Below are 24,965 nucleotides of genomic sequence, written 5' to 3' on the forward strand. Positions count from 1 at the left end.
TCAACACGGCCACCATCGCCTGGGGTGTCTCATGGTCAGGGGCTGAGGAGAGCCGTAAGTTGTCACCTGTGCATCACCTGTCGGGGATGTTGCTGGGTGGGAGGGGAGACAGCCTTCAGGGTCTGGAGAGTTCCCACACCTCGTTCCTTTCCACTTGCCATTGATATCGGGCAGTTATGTTCTCTGCAGTTCCTTTCTCCTGCCTTCTTCCCCTGGTGATGGAAAGAACCACAAACTCTGTGAGCACTTGGTCTTTGTAAGGATCCTGAACCCACCACACGCGTGTGCTGAGTGATTCTCCCCCGACAAACTCAGTCTAGAAGGGAAGATCATACATGGACGCAGCAATTGCCAGACAGGAGGCGGTGCTGTAGGCAGAGTGCTTTGAGATTCAGAGCGGAGGGTTTTGATGGAGGATGGTGCTGGCCCTCCCTGGACAACAGGGGCAGCGTTGGGGAGGCAGTTCCTGCGGTGACAAGACTAGAGGAGGAAGTGGCTTGAAGTGATTTGTGCTTTCCTGGCAGGAACCTTGAATAAGTCTACATTTTTTGGAACTCACACAAGTAACAACATGGATTTATCCCTCTACTGGAGAAGAGGGGCAGAGTCATCCTTATAATTCCAGGTCTGATGAGGAAACGAGGTCTGTGCTGTGGGGAGCAGGGGGTGATGAGTGTGCAGGGATTGGGGCTGTGTGAAGTGCCAAGAGTGCCCCGACGTCCCAGCCTGCTTGCCCTGGACTGGCTGTGAGCGCCCACTGGGGCTGCTCTGGTGACTTGCAGGACCAGAAATGTCCACCTTTACCTTGTCCCAGCCCTCTTCACTCACAGGCTCTCTCTTGTTCCCCTTTTGGAACTCTGGCGAGCTTCTGAGATGCAGCAATGACAGCAGCCCTTCATCCCCGCAGACACCTGATGCACAGGCACCAGGAGGCAGGGTCGGAGCTGGCCTGGCTGGCCCAGGATTGGCATCCGGAGGCTGGATCCAGGAGGCAGAGGGGAATTTTTCTTTACACGTTGGACAAGTTTTTGCTCAATAGGAATCAACCCGTATCGCTGTCATGAGTTAATACTTTGAATATATGAGAACCAAGGCTCTGCCCCTTCCTAGCTGCCTTCCTCAGCTTCTATTTGAGGAAGCCTCAGGGCACTGTGTTATTAAGAGGCCGCTTCCTAGCTGGGTGACTTTTTAATTCTCTGAGCTTCAGTTTCCCCATCAGAAATGGGGTTCTTCCTTCACAGGGTTGTTTTTGAATAAGAGGAGAAAGTATACGTATGGCATCTAACACTTAGCTTGTGATCAATGAACGTTAGCTCTGTTTCTCATTCCCCACATGCTAAATCATTCTAGGAAGCAAGTGACTCTTCTGTTCTTTCCTCCCCCTAAATCCAGATTTCTGATACGTATAGAGTTTGTTTAAAGTTGGGGGAGACCTTCTTAGGCAGAAAGGCAAAGGCTTGAGGAGATGAAGTAGCTAAGAGAATCTCTAGGAAAGAATAATTATGCTCTAAAGCATATAATATATGTGTATCCAAATGCAACTATGTGCTCAGCGAGGAAGAAAACAGTATGTTGGCGTGCATCGTTACCTATTTCTCGTTTGCACAACAGTTCAGCCTTGTGAACTGTTTAGCTGCAGTGACCTTGTTTATTCACTAGAGGGCGCCAGGGCAGTAAGGCTGCAGGTGGGCTCAGTTCCTGCTCCTTCTCTCAGAGCTTCAAATGCTCTTGAATCCACCATCCAGACTTAGTGGAAAGCTTCCTTTCAACTCGTTTATACCAACCGAAGCAGAAGTAGAACAAGACTCATTTCTCCAGCTCCTTGCGCTACCTCACTGTTAGGTCAAATATGGAAAACAGCTTTTTTCAAACTTCATTTTGTTGTCTAGGAAGACTTTTTGCACCCCCCACCCCCACCCCTTCCCACATGATACAAGCCCAACTCTTCTCTTTTGATACCAGAAATCTGGCGACAATTGACTTGTATCTTCAAACATTTTGCTCTGGAAATGCAAAAGCTTAAATAAAGAGAAAGCTCTCACCGATAAATCCTCTGCCCGGAAATAATCTGTCAACATTTTGCCTAGTTTTATGTTAGTGTTTTCATTCACATGAATGAGATCATACTATAAATACAATCTGCATGCTGGGTTTTTCTCTTAACATCACATTGGGAGCGTTTTCTCATGTCAGTGAAACAGAATTTGACTGCCTGCGCACGACTTCATGGAAGAGGTGAGCCATAGCTTAGCCATTCCCTCAAGACTGGATGTTGAACTTGCCTCTGGTTTCTCAGTGTCATAAGTGATGTCACGACTGAACCCCTTTGTGAACATGGCAGCTCATTTTGATGGAAGTTTCCCTGACTTACTGTTACCAAGTTGTGTTTGAGAGAGTAAGACAGCTGGGCTTAGAAAGGGGAAGAAAAGGGTTTTCGTTACCTTCCCGTCATGGCGCGTAGGGTGCTTTATACTTACATGTATCCTTAGAGCGATCATGGGAACCTGGGTTGACGGATGGGAAACTGAGACTGCGAGAGATCTAGGAGTTTGGCTGTCAAGTCACACAGCTGGTCAGCAGCTGTGCAGGATTTGACCTTGAGTTTGTCTGTCTGTGGAGCTGGCTTCTCGCTTGCTGCCAGGCTGCTTGGAGGCGGGAGGAGCAGTCTTTGGGGTGTGGGCCGGGCTGCAGGGGTGTTCAGAACTTAGCTTGCCTGTGAGGGCCCAGGGGAGCTGCGGCCCTGGGGGCGGTGGAGGAAGTGGTCACCCAGCGCGGACAGCTGGGGAACGTCAGTCTGCTGGGGTGTAGGTCTGAGTGTCCGCTGAGGTTTCCGGCCTGCTTTTCTAGAAAACCGGCTGGGTCCCTGCTTCACCAGCTCTCGCCCTTGTCTACCATTTTTCCTACCACTCCTAATAAATCTGAATCCCACTGTTTGGCTTTGTACTCATAAATTTGAAGTGGAGTTCTTAGCAGGCCTGTCAGGAAGATGGAGAAGGGCAGGTGAGAAGGAGAAGTGAATTCGAGGAATCTGGACTATTTTTAAACACGGTCTCGTTATTCTAGATCTTGCAGGTCACTGGTACCACAGAAGAATTTTACAGACCTGACAGCTGGTGTTAAAACAATTAGGCTCAAAATGACAACCAGGAGATGTGTGTGTGTGTGTGTGTGTGTGTGACCACGGTTTCTTCTCCTTGTGTTATGTGGAAGCTTTCCTGGGCGTGCCTTGGGCAGGGCCAGCTGGGTGGGTGGGAGGAATGGGTGATGTGGGGAGTGAGCCCCCGACTGTGTTTTGGGGGAGGTGGTGACACCCCGTCTGCTGTGCACACAGACGACATTCCAGACCTGCACTCCCTGCCCTGGCCTCAGCCCTCTCTCCGTAAACTGCAGGGGTGTCGTTGGGACCTCCCTAAATCCGCCTCCATCTCTAGATCTGGATCCTGTGATTGGGACTGCAGATGCCTCCTGGCGCTCTTATTTTATGGTTATCACAATCTCCTCCCAGTCGTCCCCCACCCACTCGCCCTGGTCGTACCTGACATTCTGCTCTGACAGTCTCAGGCTTGGCTGCTTGTTAACAAGAAATTAATTCTCCAGGAGGGGCAAGAGACAGCTTTGTCTGGTTTCTTGTCCTTCATGATCTCAATCACTCTTCGTTACCTGGACACAGCTTGCCTTTTATCTTCATTTCCCCCAGCACTTCCCACCTGTATTGATCAGGGTCTGCCAGAGAAACAGAACCAATAGAAACAGACAGAGACAGAGAGAGTTATTATAAGGAATTGGTTCACACTGTTATGGAGGCTGATGAGCCCCAAGATCTGTAGCTGGTGGGAGAGCTGCTGTGTGATTTCAGTCTGAGCCTGAAGGCCTGAGAGCCATGGTATAGTGGTAGTCCTGCAGGCTCAAGGCCAAGAAGAGCTGGTGTTTCAGTGAGAGTCTGAAGGCAGGAAAAAGGTCATCCCAGTTCAAAGGCTGTCAGGCAGAAAACTCCTGTCTTATTCGGGGCAGGATCAACCTTTTTGTTCTATTCTGGCCTTCACCTAATTGGATGAGGCCCACCCACACTAGGGAGCACAGTCTGCTTTACTCAGTCTACTGATTCAAATGTGAATCTCACTGAGAAACACCCTCACGGAAACACCCAGCATAATATTTGACCAAATGTCTGGGTGCCCCGTGGCCCAGTCAGGTTGACACATGCAATTAACCATCACACCACCCAATATATTTTTTCCAGCTATACATTCATGGCTTTTCATGCCCCTCTGCAGATATTCACGCCTCTAGGCTATTGTGTGTGCTGTTCCCTGGAATGGTCTCCTCCCTGAAACCCTCATCTATAAGAAGAAATTCTACCTGTGGTGCCTTAATTATTTTTTCAAATGGCATCTCACCAGCTAGAAGGAGAGGGCAGGGTCTGCAACATTCCGAGGTGGCTAAGGACATAGACTCTGGGGTGACGTCCGGTCTCTTCCCTTTCCAACTGTCTGGCTTTGGGTTCACCTGTGCTCTGTCTTCCTGGCCTGCACAGTGGAGATGATAATAGTACTTAGTTCATGGGGTTGTTAAGAGGTTTGAAGGAGCTAAGACATGTAAAGCTCTTAGAACAGCATCTGACACACAGAGAGGGTGAGACACTTATATGTGATATCAGTGTCATTGCTGGGGTCCCCTGGCTGAGCAGGGTGCCTGACATGTAGGGTGCCCCGTAAGTCTTTGTTGAGTGGAGTCATTTATAATAAAGTGTATATAGGAGATGTGAAATTCAGTGCAGGTGAAGTGGTTTGAGAGAATTATGGAGACATGGGGTGTCCTCCCTGGCAAGAGAGTGCATGTGATTAGAAAGATTGTGATGTGTGCACACATGCGTGTGCACGCATGTATGTGTGCACGAGCATCTGTCTGGTTGGTGGGGAAAGACGTTATTTCTCTCCCTCTCCCCTAAGGCTAGTCCCTTTCCTATGGACAGGAGCTGTCTTTACACAAAAGCATATGCACGTTTCGATTAACACCGCCTTTGTATACAGAAGACAAAAAACTAAGACAGTGGGGATGGGTGGGTGTAATGTTTTATTCTTCTTCAAAAAGGAAAATTGCAAAGGAACCTGTAATTGGGAAAATTCCATTTCTTGCTCTCAGTAGAACAGAGGTGTGCTCTGTCCCTTCACATTTAACTTCTGCCATACAGAAGAACTGAAGAAAAAAGCTGAGTCTATAGAAAAGAGACTCAAAGCCTTTCCTCACTTTAGCTGGAGGCAGTCAGAAAACATTGTCAGGAGAGGACAGAAGTCACTGACAAAGGAGGAAAGTGACTTCTAGAGCTCTGGACACCCAGCCATTATAAACCTTAGCACACCCACCGTTCTGCACACCCCTGGAAGTGCCTCTCATAGAACAGAGAGAATCGCGGTGAGTTACAAAGGTACAGTTTTAAGTCAGTATCTATGAAAAATATTACTGATCTGAGAAGTTGATAACAGATAAAGATGACCAAAGAAAAGTATTTGATTTTCTCGGTATTTGATTGCTTCCTTGAAAAATTCTCTCTTCATTTAAATTTATGTAAATCTGTAGCATAGAATTCCAGAACTTCAGTCCTGAAGGAATTTTTGAGTTGACCTGTTACAACCTGCGTGATCATGTAGGTGAGGAATCTTAGGCCCAAGAGGGTGACTTGGCCGAGGACATGTGGCCAGTGTAAACTGCAAATCTTTCATCTGTCTGATCATATTCACTCAGTCAGGTGAGGACTGTGTTCAGCAAAGAGAAGAGATGTTGTCAAAGAGATCTGAACACTTGGAGCCAAACCAGCTAAGGGGAGGGTGTGAGATTTGTGGGGAACTGATGAATGGTGTGTGTGTGTGTGCATGTGCACAGATGTGTGCATGTGCATGGATGTGTAACCTCTCAAAACTTTATCAGACAACAGAATAATATACAAAGTCCTAACCATGGGGACCCTGTCATGATGGCCCAGCCATATTGTTCCCAACAGCCCTAGTGACCGTGAACACCAGCTTAGGAGAAGAATTGACTCTGGAGTAAGCTAACCTTTGTGATATAGTTTATAGGCTGTGATGGTTAATTTTAAGTGTCAACTTGCCTGGGCTAAGTGGTGCCCAGGTAGCTGGTATGTTATTTCTGGGTGTCTGGGAGGGTGTTTCCAGACGAGAGTAGCATTTGAATTGGTGACCTGAGAAAAGAAGATGGCCCTCACCAGTGTGGGGAGGCCTCCTCCGTCCACCAAAGACTCCAGTAGGACAAAAAGGCAGAGGAAGAGCAAATTCACTCTCTGTGGAGCTGCGACCTCCATCTTCTCCTACCCTTGGACATCAGTCCCCCAGTTTTCAGGCCTGTGGACTCAGACTGAATGAATGACATCACTGGCTTTCCTGGTTCTCCAGGTTGCAGGCAGCAGATCATGGGACTTTTCAGCCTCTGTAACCATGTAAGCCAATTCCCATAAGCGGTCTCCTCTTCTGATATCTACATATGTCGTCCTGGTCTGTGTCTCTAGAGAACCCTGACTAATACATAGACATCATTGCACTGAATCCTCGTAACTGCCCATGCAGTAAGTTGAGTGAGTCATCCCCCTACCCCAGACCCCATCACAGCTCAGCCCCCTGCCCTGCTGCGTCCCACAAAGTATGTTCCTGGTGCTGAACACCATCCAAGCTGGAATAAAAGTCATTCCCAGGAGTATATCTCAGGAGGTGGGCTGGGCCTGTAGTAGATGTAGGGGGAGAGAGGAAAGCTGGAGCCAAGCAGATGAAAGCTCCCAGCCCTGCCCAGATGGAGTCCTGGTTGTGGAAGGAGCACATAGGTCACTTCTAACTCTGATGGTTGAGTCTACTTTCTAGGTTTGATTCTGAAAGTAGCTGTGACCTCATGGCCAGGCTTAGGAGAGTCACCTCGTGAAGCCCCCCTCTGCCTTCCATCTGGTGGGGAGTCTCCTGCTGGTTTCCCAGAAACCCTGAACTTTGAGCGCAAGTCTTCCAGCAGAGTCCTACCCGGGAAGCATCATACCCCAGGGGGCTTAGCTGAGTGCCACCCTTGGAAGCAAGCCAGGAGCCAGGCCTAGGGACAGTAAGGACAGTGCAGTCACTCAAAAGGACAGGATCTGGAGCGTGTGACGAGCTCAGGCTGGAGTCAGATTGGTGCCGATTTCCCCAGAACCCCCACCGTGCTGATGTTGGTGGGCGGCCACATTGCATCGGGGGTACTTATGGAGGAACCTCAGCTCCCAGTTAGGGACGGGGCTCAGGGCCCAGGGCCCCGGGCAAGGAGATCGGGGGCAGCAGGTAGGTGAAACACCAAGCGGGATCTAAGCCTTACTATAGGGGCCGGCCCTGGCTGGGTGGGCCCAGGGGTTTGCTGAGCACAGAATTCTCTCCAGACCCCACTCCAGTGGCTTGAGCTGGGCTGAGGCTGCAGGTGTGGGGCCTTTGTAGCTGGAGCTGAGTGGAGTGGGGAGCCTTAGACCCCCTTTGGAAGAGACTGGCTTTGGGATGTTTGAAACTCCCATGGAAACATTCCAAAGGACCACAGAGGAGGCGCCAGGGTGTGTGAATGGGTCAGGAGTCAGGTGGTCTGGGGGCAGGGCTGCTCCATGATGACAGGACTCCCAGCAAAGAGTGGGCTAAGGCTGAGACAGGGAGGGAGGGGCAGAGCAGAGAGAAGATGCGGGGGACAGCCATTCTCCTCTCCCTGCTCTGCACCCCTTCCCACCTCCCCCCCTACTCTGCACCCCTTCCCACCTCCCCCCCTACTCTGCACCCCCACCTCCCTCCTACGCTGCACCCCTCCCACCTCCCCCCACTCTTCACCTCCTTCCACCTCCCTCCTACTCGGCACCCCTTCGACCCTCCCTGCATCAGGAGCTTCAGTTGCAGGGACACCTGCTCCTTGAACCAGAGCTTTGCAGTTTGTCCCCTCTGAAGACCCAGGCCTGCATCCTCACAGTTCAACCCTCCACTTCGCTAAGAGAGTCACACCCAGGAAGGAGGCATTCATTCAGAATGAGGGAAGTATAGGCAAAAGGGTGAGATGGCTGGGCCTGCACCCCTCCCCTGCCTAAACAGCTCTTTCGCACCCCCTTTCCTTCCTTCCTTCCTTTATGACATCACCTCTCACCACTGCCCTCACAGCCTGTCTTCTCCTGCTGTCTGCTCCTCTGCTTCCTGACTGCAGGGCTGCTGCGAGGGGTAGGTGCTGATTAAGATGGATGGATTCGTAAGAGGCATTCAATGTGACTAGAATAAAAAGCATCACAGCCTCGCCTGGACGTGAGGGCAGGTGGCCAGAAAGTAGCATCACTCAGGAGATTACTTTATGACTGCAGCACGTGCCCCTCCACGTTCCGTTTCGGTTGCTATTTATACCAATGTAGATACACACACATATACATGTTTAAACAGAATCTTTTCTCGATTTCCCGCCTACCTTCTTCTCTTCCTATTTATTTGTTAACAGAGACCAGACACCAATTTTTAAAAGAAGTGTAAGGGGTCCAAGGTCAATCAGGAAGGGTGACATTCTCCCACCTTCTGACGTGGTTTGTGGCTTCAGGTCAGCATGAGGGTAGCACCATTCAGGAACTTGGTGGAGCTGGGCTTGAGATAACTGATGCCCACTTGGTGATGCTCTTCTAGGGGCATGTGGATGTGCCTAAAGGACCACTCCCACCTCCCATCTCCCGTGAAACAGTCACCTGGGCTCTTGGAGACGTGTTCTCCACATGCTAAATTGTCTTGCTTCATACACAGTCGCTGCTTGGTTAGCAAGATGGAGGAGGTCAGGAAAGCTGTCCAAGGTCATGTGGAAGTGGAAGCTCCCCTCCCAGGTTCTTCTTCCTGATGTCCAGTTGAGGCCTCACTTTATGATGGGAACAAGAGGGAACAGAGTTCCCTTTAATACATCAGATTTATTTTAAATGTTCACAGACTGCTACTCATTCACAATTGAACCCTGAGTTTCGAGTTTCTCACTGTTCAAAGAAACAGCCCCTGTTTTATAGACAGTGTCAGCGAATTATTGAGAGAAGTGCTTCTGTCCCTCTAGGCAAGGAGGCTTGTTAGACTCGAGGTCTCCAGCATACAGTCAGAGGGATGGGGTAGATGAATTCTTCATTCTAATAAGTATCCACTAAAATCTGTTGGTCTGTGGTGTGTGTGTGTTTATGGTTAAATGGTGCTATAGAATTTACACCATCTATTAATTTTTTTGTAAGCTCTTTAAAAAAATTGATAGCTGAACAGCAACAGGCTAGGAGATGGTGATATCATCATTTTGCTATTTATAGATCTCCATTCCCTGAAGAGTGCAGATCTTGATATTTAGATTGTGAAGGCCTGTGGGTGGGACTCCTGCCCAGTTCTGTGCTTCCTGCTGTACCCATCACATGGCTGTCTCATGACATCCGTTGTTAACCACCTGTTTATAAACAGGAAGCTGAAATCTGGAGCCAGGATCTAAGTGGAGAATGGAATTACCCAGTTAAATTTTCCCACTTATTTTTTTTTCCACTTGGCTTTACCCAATTTATATATTTGGAAGCAGAATCAGAGAAGAACAGTGTTTGAATGAATTCCAATCTGGATGTATGGTCAAGAGTAAAAAGAAAAATGCTATCTTATATAGGATGAGGAAAGAAAGTTGAGTGGATAGGAAATAGATATTGAAGATAAATTACTGAAGATAGTAATCCTGCAACTCCAACTTTAATGAAATTTAGACTAAAAACCATGATTCTGGTCTGGTCTGGGTCCAGAGGTTTACCACTGACTGCTCACTCAAGTACATAGAGAACCTTGCTGGAGCCTGGGTCATTCTTTGTGTGGAAAACCCCCTAGGATCTGCTTTTATATTGATTTGAGCTGTTGTTTTTCTGAAAGTTGAGGCCTATAATGATCCTGAGGTCCAGAAAAGATAGACTCAATTTGCTCAGATCTTAAGATCCAAACCAATCTTGAAATTGAACCTGCTTCTTTGAATCCTGTGAATCAGAATGATCCCCAGACTAATCTGTTAGCAACAGGATCAAGAAAGAACTAACTGGAACTTTCAAAGGGAAAGAAGAAGGCAGTTTCAGCCAGAGCAAATCTTGAACACAGAGAGCAAGTCTGAACCACAGCGCCCACGGATAGCTGCTCTTTGGACCAGAGAAGGCTTCTCAGAACCATGGACAGCAGCACCCGCTACTATTCGTGTGAGAACAGCAGTAAAATATTCCGCAGCTGCCTGCCCCACCCTCTATTTCCCAGCCACACTAGCTTGTGACCATGGACAGCTACTGGGCGCAGCTGTGGGGAGAGCAGTTTTTCAGAACCATGGCCAGCGCCAGCCCTACGCTAAAAGCCCCTGGATAGCGACTCTTGTACTGGAGCGGTTCTTTGAAAATCACTGCAAGTATGACTATTACCCATCCAGATATAAGGCTGTTCCAAAACTTAAAAAAAACAAAACAAAACAAAACAAAACAAAAAACTATCTATAATGGGTTGGTCACTTTTACAACTTTTCATGTGAGGTGGTGAATATCATGATCTAAATCAGCATTTTACAAGGAATGCCACTGCCAGCTAGGAGGGAATGATAACCTCCTGCAGATCACATGGTGCAGCAGCGGCCATAACCTGACCCCCAGCTTGTGATCTGCTCTGCAGACCATTTGCTCACACGAATACTGACCGATCAAGACTGAATCATGACCTTTCATCGGACGCCATCACATGAAGCAAACAGAAGTTAGTGAAAAGATACCAGAAACGAGGGGCTGGTTTGGCTAGATCGTTACTCACATAACCTCTGCCAGACCACTTCACAGTGATAAGGAGGCACTTTTTTCTCATAGTCTGTGCCCTAGACAGGATAACAACCTGTGTGTTTTGCCCCATGCATCATCACATTATTATTCATAATACTTTTCCAGCACCTACTGTGTGCTAGGCCGTATGCTAAGTGTTTTACATGCATTATCTCATTAATTTTCATAACTTCAGCTCTGGTAATGAGATACTGGTAATTGGCCCAGTTTATGGATAAGAACGAAATTTAGAGAGGCTAAGGACCTACTAAATGTTATGTATCCATCAGATGATGGAGCCAGGATTTGAACCTATTATCCCAGCCACTCAATGTTGAGAGCTGTAGCTTTAGCCTCCTCTCTCTTCCCCATGATTTCTTTCAGTTCCTGAAATGGGTTTGGTGTTTAGAATTATATCTAATGTAGACTTTGGTGATCTCATGTCTCACATGGTCTGTGATTTTGCCAAGCTTCAGCTAACTCTCATGTCGTTGTAAGTGATTGTGTAATGATACCTCTGGCAGTCTTGTTCTTGTCACAGACAGTTCAACCAAAGGAATTGTAAGAAAAGTGTTAACCCACGTACAATTTTTGTCAGCCTCGGGGGTATCTCACTATTTATTTCCCTTAATCCAAGCAAATGAGTCATTTATTCACTCCTTCCCTTTAACTACTGGGTTCTCCAGGTGATTGCACTCACATGGAATTTGGCATTACCCAATTCCCTACATAATATAACCTTCATGGAGCCCATGCCGCTCTCTAGGCTGTAGCTGTCACCCCCCTTGTCTGTTTCGTGGTACCTAACACAGGTAGTTGTGGGGAATCAACAGAAGGATGTTGCTTGTTCCCAGTGGTGTTCAATGGTGGTCAGGACTGACTCTCATTGCCAGTGTAAACCCTTCATGTCCAGGGTGCTGTCCTGTGTCTTTCCCTGTAAGTAAGTCATCTAGAATGTTGTGAATTTTGTCATTGGAAAACACTCCACAAGGCCTCGAATGGAAGGGTAAATCTGCACCTTCAGTCCACAGCAGGGCCTAGGCAGATTGTAGACCTTGAATTCATAGAACCATGGCTTTTTTTTTTTTTTTTTTTTTTTTTGCTTTGGCAGATTTATTGTGTGATGAAGATTTGGGACCAGTAACTTTCTCTAACCTCTTTTCTTTCTTTGGTGTCCTAAACTGGTGCCAATTTCTGTGACTGTGATACATTTTACACCTCTTGGCTCTGAGTTACTGACAGACCTCAAAACAGGCCCAGGGTTATTCCCCTTTGATGTAATATATAAAGAAATCTACACAGTCTGGCTCCTAAGTGGCTCCTGTGTCTGTGTGCACCTTGCATGGAAAAGCAGAAATGGATGGGGAAAATGGAATTGAGCTTAGAGTTCCCACTCCTTCAGATTGTGGGTTACATTTGCATGACAATGGGGTTCTCAGCTCTCCCGGAAAGGACGGTGGTGTCTATGTGTCTACGTAATGTCTGTAAGGCTTGCTGGAGACTTCCAAGGAATGAAAAGCAAAAGATTTCGAAGGAGACCAGGATTCGTGAAACAAAATCACTGGATGAATGTCTCAGGGAGAATGACTGAGTTTATTCATCTACTTGTTTATTCAGCAAAAATTTACTGAGTACCTCTTTTGTACGAGGAGCTGTGCTAAGTGATGGGGAGACAGTAGCAAACAAAGCTGGTTAAAATTCCATGCCCTCGTGGAACTTATATTCTACAGGGGAGTCAGAAAATAGATAAAATGAATAAGGAAAATGTTAGTGACAAAGAACAAAAATCAAAGCAAAGGATTCAGATATGAAGTATTGTTGGAGGGAGTGCTAAAATTTTAGATGGGATGACCACTAAGAAATCAACTTAGTATTTTTAATGGAGAAATTTAAACACAATCCCAAGTAAGGAAGATAGGGTCATTAACCTCGTGTACCCATGACCCAGAGAAGATGGTTCTTGAGTAAGGACCTGAGAGGAACGAGGAAGGAGCCACGCACTGCTGCTTCCTTCAAAAGCCTTGAGGCAGGAGCTTGCCTGGAATGAGGAGCAGCAAAGGAAACCACTTGGGCCGGGTGGGGGAAGATGACGGGGTCGGGTAGGAGGGGATGTCAGAGAGGAAATCAGGCTGTCCTGCTGGATTCTGTTCGCTAATATTTTATTTGAGAGTTTGCAATAATATTTCTAAGTAAGATTGGCCTATAGTTTTATTTATGTTTTGTTTCTTTGGGTTTTGATGTCAATGTTATGCTGGTTTTATAAAAGTATTTGTAAGCTTTCCTTCTTTTTCTGTGCTCTAGAATAGTTTAAATAGTATGCCGTTTGTCTGTTTCTTGAGGATTAGATAGAATTTTTCTAAAACCAGTTGGACCCAGTTCTTTTTTGTGGGTTCAGCGCTGGGACCACTTTATTTTCCCTATGAGAATTGTTTTCTTTACCTTTTCTATCTTCCCAAAGATTGCTTTTGGTAATTTGTACATTTCTATGAAATAATCTGTTTCATTCAGGTTGGCAATGTTAGCTACGCAGAATAGAGCAAATAAGTCTTATATGATCCCTTTGATATCTTCTTTATCTGTGATGGTTTTCCCATCACTTTTCTTAGTTTGTGCATTTGTGCTTTCTTCCCTCCTTGTCATGATTATGATAGCTAGTAATTTATTTTACCTTTTCTCAAAGAAGCAGCTCTTGAATTTATCAACTCTACATTTAAAATGTTTTGATTCATTAACTCTTTATCCATATTAATTCTGCTCTTTTACTTTCTTTAGGTTTATTTTATTACATTGTTTTTTTTTCCAGATCCACCTCAGAGCTTATATTTGTACAATGGTATTTACAAATTGCAAGATACATTTGTATGTATTCTTCCATCTGATTCTTAGGATCTTGTAAGGTAATTGGCACGTACCCCCCCCCCCCCGCTGTACAGATAAGAAAACAGGCTTAGGGAAGTTAAATGGCTTGCCCAAGGTCACACAGCTAGAAAGGAGCAGTAATGGGGGTCCGACCCTCCCCAAGGGCTCTTTTCCCAGCCTGTCCTTGGACCTGCAGTCACGCCCCCCTGAATACCTTGCCGTCTTTGTGCCAAACTCCAGCCTCCTTCAGCTACTTCAGCATCCGCAGCTGCTGCAAGTGGAGGTCACAGCGTGTGGAGGTTTTGAGAAGTGCCGGGGGCTCTGATTCCAGCCACAAATCAGTTTCTAATCCTTTTTCACACTTGCACCCAATCCCTTCCTATAAGCTCATGAAACCGACTCCAGAGGGATCTCTCCTGGACTGTGGCCTTTTCACCGATACTAACTTGACAGCGATTGGAACATTTTCCCTATTTTCCTCCTCGTCACAACGGAGCCACTAAAATTCCTTCTCAGCCTTGGGAGTGGATCAAACATAGGTTCACGGCCCACGTAGGGAGGCATGGAGAGGCAGATGAAGGAGAAAGGGTCGCCTGTAAAGAGCGCTGCATGTTCTGTTTTAGAGGTGGGGCTGCGCCTGGAGAGCTGGTGTGACTGTCACTTTTGAATACATTGAACTATGTCATCTTAGAGGAACCAGGACACATGGGACTTCTCCCCAGACTTCCTTCTTTCTTGTAGAAGTAAGCATTTTATTTGCTCGCCTGGAGATGATCTTCAACTGGGAGGAATCAAAGGGAAAGTGCACTTCTTACCGTATCTTTTATTTATCTTCACTTTGCTGCCACCTATGAATTCTGCCACCTGCCATTTGCCTTTGAAAGAGAGCTGATGGGAAAGACATCATGAAAAGTTGAGTTGACATGTGCAGACTTCACTGGGATGAAAAGATTGCATCTCCACTCTAAAGTCCTTCCCTCGTGGCAGCCTCGACATAGGGCAGCAGCTGAGGCTTCTGTGCTGACTACGGGCTTCAGCGCACGGAAGTTCGTTCAGGTGAAATGAACCTTACTCTATGTAGGCTTGGCAGGTAGCCTTACTCCAAGCCATAAGCTCTTTCTAAACAATTAGTCTTTGCAATAAGAGCACAATTCATGGATTTGCCTAGTTTCTCATTAGCCATCCTTTGGATTTGAGATGTGACATCTCTAGATAGTACTATGTCCTGTTATTTACCATGAAATGGCAGCACTTCCATTGGAGAAAGAAGGAATAATCAAAGGAAAACAAACTAGAGCATGAAGGATTAAACTTAGTTATAAGGAAGAAAATCGCTGGACACGGGGGTAGTCGGCTGCTAGAAAAAGTTATAGAAGGAAGATGGACAATGTCACTGCCTGGACATCTTTACAAGAAATTTTGTTATCTTTTATTACTTGGGAAAGTATAGTGAGTACTAAATTTGGAGGTTTATTCTAGGTCCCCTGGGCCTATGATTCTGTTAAGTTTTAAATTCAGGGTTGGAAATGGTAGATTCACTCTCTTTTGCTCTTTAAACTACTTCTATCCAACCCCCTCGCCAGTGAGGTTCAGCAAGACCTGGGCACTTCCCGGAAACCCTTCGTCTCTTCCCAAAGCCTTGTCCTTACCCTCATGTCTGTTCTGTCACTGAGGCTTGTTGGCTCTGCCTTGGAAATGTCTCCTCCACTTGGCCCTCCTCTACTGTGCCCACTGGCTCTGTGCTGGGCCTTGATTCAGGACATCTCAGGCCCACGTACAAGACTGCCGTGGATCCCAAACCACATGGATAATGGACAGAATTAATCCTGCTGTAGGAGCTCTTCATGGTTTCACTCCCAGAAAATTGATTGACTTACCACATGTGTGCTCAGACCCACCTCTGTGAGCCCTGAAGGAGGGTGAGTGATAGCGGACCACAGAGGTTTTGGGGGAAACAGGGTAGGAATTTTAAATTGAAAAAAGTATCTGCATTTACCTGGTATTTTCCCCCTACGAGCTTCCTTTGGGGATTTTTTTTTTCCTGCAACAACTTTTTGGGTCCTACTGCCACCTTGAAGTGTCCCTGTCTCTAGTCCCTCCAGTCTCAAGGTGGCTAGAGGGACGGGAGTCTGTGAAGGCCCTCCTGGACAGGAGACTGTCAGAGGGATTGGGTCTGATGTGGTTAGTGATGCTGCCTCATCTCCTCAGGAGTTGGCCTGGGTTCCAGACAGTTCCCCCAGGAACCAGGAGCATGCTGGCTGCCCTGTGCATCTGACGTACCCAGGGCCACCAGGGCCACCAGAACTCCTGAACCTGCCAATGCTCCTTTTTCTGCAAATATGAAGGAACATCACTTTGTGTTATGTGTATTGAGCCATGCTGGGCCCTGCAGGGATGTGGGGACCAGGTGAGTGGACCACAGCCCCCCAAGGAGCCCTTCTTGGTGGGAAAGAGTGGGAAAGGAGGCAGAGTCAGAGATACGCCACAAGACCCACAGGAGACCCGCAGGGGAGGGCAAGCGCCCTTCCAGCCGGGGATTCAGAGACTGCAGAGAGGAGGTGGACGGGGCTGGGCCCCAATACTCAAGCAGGACTTGGATAGGACGAGGGGAGTAGTGGGACTTCCAGGCAGGGGGATGGACAGAGGGCTGGGTGTGGAGATGGGAGGGCCGGCCGGGCTAGGCACAGCAGCAAGGTAATTTGCCTAGAGGGGGCCTTCTGCGTGGAGTTACCTAGAGCTGTGGCTAGGAAGCAGAGCTGTGGCTTGTCAAAGCAAAGAAGTCATGCAGAGAAGAGAGGAGGACCCAGGACAGAGCTGGGCAGGCAGGACAAAGGAACTCTGTTTCCTTCTGTGTTAGGGTCACAGGCTAATGCTGCATCTAACAGCCACCGTGAGCAGGGGGCCTTAGGGTGTCACACTGTTTCTTTGGAAGAGAATGTATAAAAGTCCCTAATAAAAAGCTCATAAAATACACCTATTTCCTATTAAATCAGGCTTTATATAGATTATTCTACCCCCACCCCCACCGTATCACATGCATTATTTAATTTGTTTGAGATGGAGTACAGTTCCCACGATATATAAATCTGTGGAAATTTATTAAGTTTTGACAAGAGTTATTGAATGTTATATTATGTTTTTCAAATTGGCAAATGTTGGATAGCTTAAAAATTATTAATTAATGCATAACATTAAATACCAGTAAATTGCATGGTGTATTTATGAACTATCTTTGAAGGTCATTGAATATGCATATCAGGCAATAAATCTGTTCTCTCCTGTAAATCTGTTCTGAATTGGGGTGAGTTATGGTTTAGGTGGTAGTAGGGGGAGGGGTAGACTGTCACCAGATGTCCCTGGGGCCCCAGGTAGTGCACGGGAACTAGAGACAGTCCCCTTCCATTTCTGTCACTCCTTCTAACTAAGTGGGAAGCAGGCTCAAGTCGGTGGGCCCTTTAGGTTTCAGATGTGGAATCAGAAGAGCAAAAATCCGGAAGTTGGGGAGATGCAGGTGACAGTTTCTGCTCCGAAAGTCATGTCTTTTTTTCTTTTTTTTGAATGTGTAGTTGGTTAACAACATCGTGTTAATTTCAGGTGCACAGCAAATTGATTCAGTCATACACAATTTTTTCAGATTCTTTTCCATTATAGGTTATTACAAGATATTGAATATACTTCCCTGTGCTATACAGTAAATCGTTGTTGTTTATCTGTTTTACATATAGTAATTAATATCTGCAAATCTCCACGCAGCTTTTACAAGCTTACCCTCTTCCCTCCGTGCTAATCCATCGAAAGACCATATGACTTGACAATAATCAGTGGCCCTTTATAATTTACAAAGCACTTTTACATGTATGTTCTGTCCATCTACTATCAACTTTGCAAGGCAGATATAATCCTGAAGGAGCTTGAGTAATTTGCTCCAAGTCCTACGTTGGTAATTAGCAAAGCAGGCACTCAAACTTGGGTCTAATGTCGAACTCCAAACTGCACATTATTTCCCTTGAAAAGCTCTGTTCTGCTGAGGCTGGGCTGATACTCAAAATATTAAACAGACTGTGAGACACAGGCATCGGCTGACCTCCTGGGGAGGGAGGTGGCCCCGAGGCCCCTGCTGTGCTGGGACGAACCCAGGGCAGTTGAGGGCAGGGGCACTCTGAGTGTACCAGCCTGTGGCTAACCAGTGCAGAACTATTTAGCGAGTATTTAATAGCAGGTCCATGGTACTGAGACACGTCACTGATTGCCACCCCTGGGATAAGGTTCTTGTAGGAATGACAGAGGTGGAGGGAGCGTTGTGAGGAGAAGGGACTGAAAGACCCTCTTTAGGAAATCAGGAACAGAAAATTTGGCCCCAAGAAATATTTCCTTATCTGTCACCTACTGCAAGAAGTGACACTAATGTTTCTGATCTGGTGAGTTACTCATTCCAGCATTTGGCTCCATGCTGGCCCAGGGTCTGGGGAAGAGGACTCAGCATGCCTGGGTGGTGGGGGCAGCCAGAACCCCCACATTAGTGTGCACAGCACATGTCTGTCCTCGACCTCAGCTTCCCCACTGGTAAGAGGGAGTGCTGCCGGGGTCCCCGGAGAAGAATGTGGAAATGAAGGTAGTGAGAGCACTTGCAGGGAACTGGGTCTTGACTTGGGTCCCTTTTAGTCACAAACCACTGACTAGTTTTAGGAAGTCACTTACCTTTTCTTGGCCCAAGAGAATGTCTCTTTCAGTGTTCGTATTCTGTGACTCCCTGGAATATTTATCCCCACTCACTTCCAAAAGGTATTAAGCTTGCTCACAGTTGTAAAACACACAGGCACAGGAAAATCAAAAGAATACAGAATAAAATCTCAGTTACAAGAGGCCAAAGGGTAGAGGTGCCAGGTGCCCAAGATGCCTGGGACTGCAGCTGACAGCTCAGTTAATCACCGAGCTTCCCAGCAGCTGAGGCAAAAAGGGAAACACGTTATACTCTCTGATCAAAGGAAGCTTGAGATTTTCCTTAAGAAAGAGATATCTTCCTGGTTCTGAAGGAATTTATTACCTGAGTCCTCATATCACAGTCAAAAATGATAATGTCTGGGTGAACTTTTGTTACAAATGGACATTTCTCATTTTGCCCCCTCATAAAATCTGAGAGCAAAGACATTACATTTTATCCCAGGGAAGGTGTTTCTGCAGTTAAGATAATATACTCTATATACGCTACCTGACTTAAAGCCGAGGCCCAACAAATGAATGAATCCTCTCTTATGAGGACCAGCACTGAGAACCTGCAGGAATGGGCAGGTCACAGGCTGTTTCTCACAAACATCAGTCTCAGTGCATTGGGGGCACTTTTGAGTCCTGGTGGTTTTACATTTAAATTCTCTAGGGCGGGCCTGCTGTGTTATTAACTTGAGACTTTGTGCCTTGGTACCAGGACAGCCCAGGCACATGGTGACACTCAGTAAATAGTGTGGACTCATATGTTAGGTTCCAGATGAGGAGAATTCAGGCCACAGAGGACCTGAGAGAATGTTTGTTCCAATGCCCTCATTTTACAGATGGAAATCTGAGGCAGAGGGCTGTCTCAACCTGCCAGGATCACATGGTGGATGGTGGTGGATTTGGGTCCAACACACAGGCTGCGTCCCCCAGGTCCCCATTCAGCACTGTGTGGCTGCCAAGACCTGGTCCCCTGACCTTTTAGGCTGGCAGGTGCATTTGTACAATCCAGGAAGTTGTCTGTCTCCTCCTGCCTCCAGAGGGGCACGTGGATGGCAGTGACGTCACATCAGAGCAGGAGGAATGGCCCGCGGTGTCTGACCAGACCCACTGGCTCGCTCTCGCCACCTGAGCCAAGGGAGGGGTTGCTGATCAGCCCCAAGTCCTTTGTAAGCGACTTCCCTCTGCGGGGAGAATTTAGGGCTCTGACGTGCATTGTCACCTGAGCAGGTGGGCCTCAGCAGACTCTGTGGGCATCTGGGGGCACACGGCATTTTGTAAAGAACCCGCGTGGGGACCAAGGGCAGACACTTGCCCATTTCCCTCATCCAGGTGAGAGGCCGAGCCCCAGTTCTGGACGAAGGCACCTGGCACACCCTGTCTTTGGCCGAATTGCAGATAAACTGTCCCAGATGGAAGTCAGGCTTGGTGTTAAGCTCTCTGGGGGACAGGACCACCAGCATGGTCGGTGTCTGGGGCCCCGGGCCCGGGGGCGTAGGGCTGGCTGCATCCCTGAGCGCACCTGAGCGCAGCCCGCAGCAGGAGGTGCAGGTGCTGCTTCTCTTTTCTCCTCAAGGACCCTTTGTGCTTAGAGGGCTGGCAGATCCTTGTCTCTAAATTTGCAGGGTCCCTTTGACCTTTCATAATGACCCCCGTCTTGCCCGTAACTCTGTTTTAGTTCTTTCCTCTGTGCTTATTCCACGTTCTCTGTTTTCTCTTTGGCTGGGGATGCCTGTGTGGGGTTAGGGACCCGTGTTTGTCTTGTTCTGCTTGAGTCAGAGGGAAACTTTTCATCTGCTAATTGATATAATCCAAACCTGGGTTATGTAGCAAACCTATTTTCCAGATGAGTAAACTGAGTCTCAGAGAAGACGAGTGCTTTGTTCATAAGTTATGCCCCCAGGAGGCACGGCCAGGGAGGGGTGTCACCGGAACTTACCCTCGATTGTGCACCAGTCACTCAGGGATCTCCTTGAAACGCAGATTCTGGTTCAGTAGATGGAGGGCCTGTGATTCTGCATGTCGGGTCAGCTCCTGGGTCATGCTGAGGCCACCCTTGTGTCGCCAGGCTCTAGACTGGTGGTTCTCAGGCTTGGCCGCATCCTGTAATCACTTGGGGAGATTCAAACACAACGGAGGCCCGCACCCCACACCCAGAGATCGGGGCACAGTCTGGGCACGGAAAGTGCTCCCCGGGCGATTCTAATGTGCAGCGAAGGTTTGAGAACCGCTGCCCTAGCCCTGCGCTTCGCGAACGTCAGGGTGCATCAGAATCAGCTGGAGGGCTTGCTCAGACCCAGATTCCCGAACCCAGCCCGCAGAGATGCTATTCTGGAGGGCTGAGAGTGGGGCCTGAGAACTTGCATGCCTCATGGACGTCTAGCTGACGCCAACCCGGCTGGTACAGGACTGTGCTTTGAGTGGCAAGGCTGCATGTATATAGGGTCCCAAAAGGTGGTCGGTCGGCAGGTGGCATCAGCATTCTTCGGGAACTTAGAAATGCAAGTTCTCGGGCCCCACCCCAGACACACTGAATTTGAAACTCTGGGGGTGGGGCCCAGCTACCCTCTCCTCACCCCGCAAGTAATACTGGTGCCCTCTGAAGTTGGCATCGTTGCACCTGAAAAGGACCCCAGCTCACCCCCTCAGCATGGGCTGAAACATAAGCTCGGCGCCCTGGGGGGGAGCCTGGTTCCTGGGATGCTGAAGATCATTCTTCGGTTCCCAGGGAGCCGGTGGCCCGCACCTGCGGGGTGTGAGACGGCACCACATGGAAGTCGGAAGTGCCTCGACTTGGCCCAGACCAGATGCAGCACAAGCTTCTCTCTGTTGCGTGAACTGTCGGAAGCAAAAACATCTGTTAAATTGGTCTCACTTTCGTGTTTTGTGCAGAGTAAGAGTTAAATTGCCGAATCCTGTCAGGCTGCCTTCTGTTGCCCTGGCAACGCCCTGCAGCTGCTGGAAAAGGAGAGACGGTGCTTTCCGGCCCCCAGCCCTCACTCCCCACGTCTCCAGTGAGCTGGCTGCTGTCTCAGTTTTCCTTGTGGAAAGAGAGTAATCCAGAGCTGCTCCCACTGCACCCGAGGGCCTGCGATTACCATGTGAAGTGACCAGGAAGGGAGAGGGATCGCCGTGTTCCCATTTTGCTCCTACCTGCGTCCATGCGGCAAATTGATCTGTGTGTGCGGGCGCTGTGCTGGGGGCCAGGGGTCCGCAGAGAACCAGCGGCTCCTCCTGGAGCAGTGCCTGCGGCCCTCAGAGTTCCTGGGGACCACGGTGCTCAGGGGACGCCTCGCCGGCCACTGTTGGTCCCTCCCTCTGCAGGGAGCAGGTCCGGGAATATGCCTGACCCAGAGCCCAGCCCGCCGGGTGGTGCCACGTCACAGCTCAGCTTAGCCTCCTGACTTTTCCCAGAACGGAGAAGGAAGGGCTTAGGCTGTACATGTGTCCACAGGGCCCAGGGACCTGCTGTCTGCAAGGCCAGAGCTGGCCAGCCTGTGGGTCCGGGGCCTCGGCAATGTGCTTCCTAAGTGGCCAGCTGAGGGCACAACAAACTGGCTTGCTGGGGTGTCCAGACCCGTGGGTGGCCCTTGGCCATCTCTTTCGGGGACAAAGGACAGGATGGCAATATAGAGCAGGATTGGGCTCCCTATGGAAGAGGTGGGAACATCTGTGCAAGGTGCTATGGACTGCAGGCTTTCCAGGATCCTGGAGTGCTGGCCGGGGTTCTGAGTCAGAGAGAAGTCCATGGATGAGGGCCACTTGCAGGGACAGGGCTCTAGAGATTCTGCAGACAGCAGCCCAGCCAAGCCCAGCCCAGCCCAGGCTGCAGCTGCTGGAGAGGCAGAGGGGTTGACGGGGCTGCCCTGGCCTCAGCTGCCTCCAAGATGAGCAGGGAGCATCCTGGGGTGGAGACCACAATGACGGGCAGATGTGCATTGTTGGGAGGCTTTTGGGGGCAATGACTTGGGTTTCCTTTTATTTGTAAGACCAAGAGGATCTTGCCCAAATGTCTTGTGAAGGCTGAGGTATCATTTTCCCCCTGATTGAAAGGACCAGAGTCTGCCTCCCCGCAAGCTCCTGGTGAACCGAGCTCCACTTGGGGAGGGGTGTGTATCACCACTGATGTCACGCCCCAAGTGTGGGGAATCTGGGGTCCTGTAACTGGGAGCCGTTCATCCATCGTGGTCTGGCACCTGCAGGTCTGAGCTGGCTCTGAGTGAGGCTCAGTGTTTCAGCGGACTCAGTCCTGCAGAGCTGAGAAGACAGGTGTCCAGGGAACCCCAGGGGGACATGGGGTGTAGGGCTTATAGAATGAACCACTCAGTTCTCCCACAAGCACCCCTCCAGGCAAGGTGTCCCCTGGAATACACAGAGGCAGCCCCTGCCCTGGGGAGGTCAGCTGGGGGAGTAACGTAGCCCAGCGCCCCCAGGAGAAAGTTCTTAGAGTTCACAGACCCCAAGTGGTACCCTGGGCCTGAGGGCTGGGGGCACTTTCTCATCTGTGGCCTCTGGATGGCTGGCGACGCCCCACCTGGGGTTCCTGGGCACATGGGCTCCTACACCACCACTGGCTCTGCAGCCACTGAGATTTGGGGGTGGGGGCAGAGCAGGAGATGGCGGCATTCTAGAACCTATTGAATCTCGGCTCTGTGCCGCTCGTGGTGCTAGACGGTTCACACACTGCTCACAACCACCCTCTGAGGTGGGGACTATGTCACCCGTTTTAGAGACATGGAAAGAAAGGCGTAGAGAGGGGTCCAGTAACTTCCCCAGTGGCACATGGTTGTGAGCTGGGATTTGAATCCCAGACTGACCCTAAAGTTCATATTCTGCTCACTTCATTCATTCACTGAATGAATGATCAAGGGCCTACTTTGCACCACACACCTCTTTAGACACTGGGGATTCATATGGAGCAAAAATCTCTGCCCTCATGATATGATCATTTTAGTGAGGGCAGACAGACAATAAAGAGGTATCTAAGAAGAGTTGTGCAGAAGACAGTAGATGGTAAAAATGGCTTAGAGGAAAGGAAAGCAGAAACGGGGAAGAGGAGTGTGGGGGCTGCTCTTTAAACAAGGTGGTCAGGAAAGGCCTCACTGATAAACAGGCCTAGAGGGAAGAGCTATGTGTGTCTCTAGGCAAAGTGCATTGCAGGCGGGGAGAGCAGGTAGTGCAAAGGCCCTGGGGCAGGAGCAGGCTTGATGCAGCTGAGAGGTCCCGTGTGGCTGAAACCAAGTGAGCGAGGCAGGGAGGTGAGGAAGGACAGGGTGGAAGCAGGGGGCCTTTGTCGAGACCATAGTGGTGACTGTGAGTGAGGAGGTGGCTGTATTGGGTATTGAACCCCCTGACTGTAGGGGCCCAGGGCGGTTGCAGGGGGACCAATGAGGACGCTCAGGCTCAGAGTGCAGGCACAGCTTGGAAATTCCAACAGGGGCCCAAACTGAGACCCTGTCTACTTCAAAAACAGATGAACCAGACTATCAGCTAAAAAGTGGAGCCGAGATGAGGAATATTGAAACAAATCCCCTTCCAAGTTCCAAAGAGGCAAAACAGGAAAAAGTAAATAAGAACACACGTGCACCCTCTAGAGCAAGTCCTCCCAGGCCCACAGCAGCAGAGGGAGGCAGTCAGAGCACCTCTCAGAGCGGCTGGGGGCATCGCTCGCGGGGTTGCTCCAGCCGACTCCAAGCCCTGCAGCGGCGAACTGGGGGAGAAGTGCAGGCAGGGGTCCCACCACAGGAGTGTGGCCGGATTCTGTCACCCACAGCAAGTTACGGAGATGGCTTGCACTACGTTATTGAATAACCTCTCCATTGTAGGATAATATTATGCTTCGGGGAAAAGCATTTAAGCCTACTTATGGTTTGCATTTTCTTGCCTCTTAAAGAAGATTGAGAATAAGGCCCCTCTGTGCTCTCAGGGGGCGCCCCCTGCTCCCCGCTCCCGTACCCCTGCTGGAAGTGCGAGTGGCAGTTAGATCAAGATCTCTCATTGTATGGTCAAGAACAGCCCAGTCAGAGCAGCACTTAGGGGAGAAGGTACTTAATGCTCTTCCCCTGCATAAAAGGTATAGCTTTTACTCTAAAAAAGGTGGTGTGTAATTAGACATGCCTTTGTGTCTGATGAATATGAAATGCCCCCATATTGTCCTCAGTGAAATGAGAGCAATTCTTGCCGCCCTTGGCGTAGTGAGAGGTCCCGGCCACAGTCACTGGCCGTCCTTCTTTCTCACAACACCCTCCCCTCAACCTCAGGTTGAAGAGGTGAAAAGAGGCAAACCAGAGTGCACATTTCAGACGTGCTGGAGCCATTTACATCCTCTGTCTGGGTGTGTCCCCGTTAATAAGGGACAGTCTTGAAATCTCTTGGATTTCCTCATTCATTCATTCATCAGGGGTTCCTGCGTCACCCTCTGCGTGTTAAGCTGTGTCTGGACTCTGGCTCACGATGAGTCCCGTCTCTATTCCTGTTCCTCCCACCGACCCCTGCCAGGTGGATAGGAAGTCACTCAGCTCTCTGTCTAGAAGCCGTCCTGTGTCAACCACTTCCCCCCACCTCACCACCTACTGCACTCATGCACCGC

At 49.0% G+C, this 24,965-nt stretch overlaps 1 protein-coding gene and 1 long non-coding RNA gene across 2 annotated transcripts in view; one reads left to right on the top strand and one right to left on the bottom strand.

Annotated features, from left to right (window-relative positions):
- Positions 1-24,965, top strand: part of XKR6 (XK related 6) — a 228,294-nt gene that overhangs the window by 156,108 nt on the left and 47,221 nt on the right. The window lies entirely within an intron of this gene.
- On the bottom strand, positions 17,466-21,716 carry LOC141575702 (uncharacterized). The gene is made up of 3 exons (XR_012503436.1): positions 21,530-21,716; positions 20,316-21,214; positions 17,466-19,504 (listed from the first exon to the last, which is right to left on the bottom strand). It is a non-coding gene; the product is annotated as an uncharacterized LOC141575702 (long non-coding RNA).

Source organism: Camelus bactrianus, chromosome 31, assembly GCF_048773025.1.
Source record: "Camelus bactrianus isolate YW-2024 breed Bactrian camel chromosome 31, ASM4877302v1, whole genome shotgun sequence".
Lineage (NCBI taxonomy): Eukaryota > Metazoa > Chordata > Mammalia > Artiodactyla > Camelidae > Camelus > Camelus bactrianus.